Here is a 274-nt window from a genome sequence, read left to right as displayed (position 1 = left end):
ATAGGTTCAAGAATTGCGTAACTTGCTTTAGATATCGTAATCAAGAACCAATTAAATTTAAAAACAATTTTGATGAAGCAAGTAACCCGAAAAGAGAATATGATAGTTTAAAATCCTACAATTAAAGTTTTACTTCTTCACTTTTAGGATTTGTCAAATCTTCAACCATCTAAATGCTTGGCCTCTAACAATAATCCTTCCACATAGTGATCAAATAAGATCTTCTCAAAGGTGGGATTTTACTTGTGCTAACAAGTTTTGTTTTTGAAACAAA

This window comes from Theobroma umbraticum, unplaced genomic scaffold (assembly GCF_002168275.2).
Source record: "Theobroma umbraticum cultivar Fairchild unplaced genomic scaffold, ASM216827v3 scaffold_67.0, whole genome shotgun sequence".
NCBI classification, from domain to species: domain Eukaryota; kingdom Viridiplantae; phylum Streptophyta; class Magnoliopsida; order Malvales; family Malvaceae; genus Theobroma; species Theobroma umbraticum.
The sequence above is the reverse complement of the archived record's forward strand: the minus strand, read 5'-3'. Positions refer to the sequence as shown.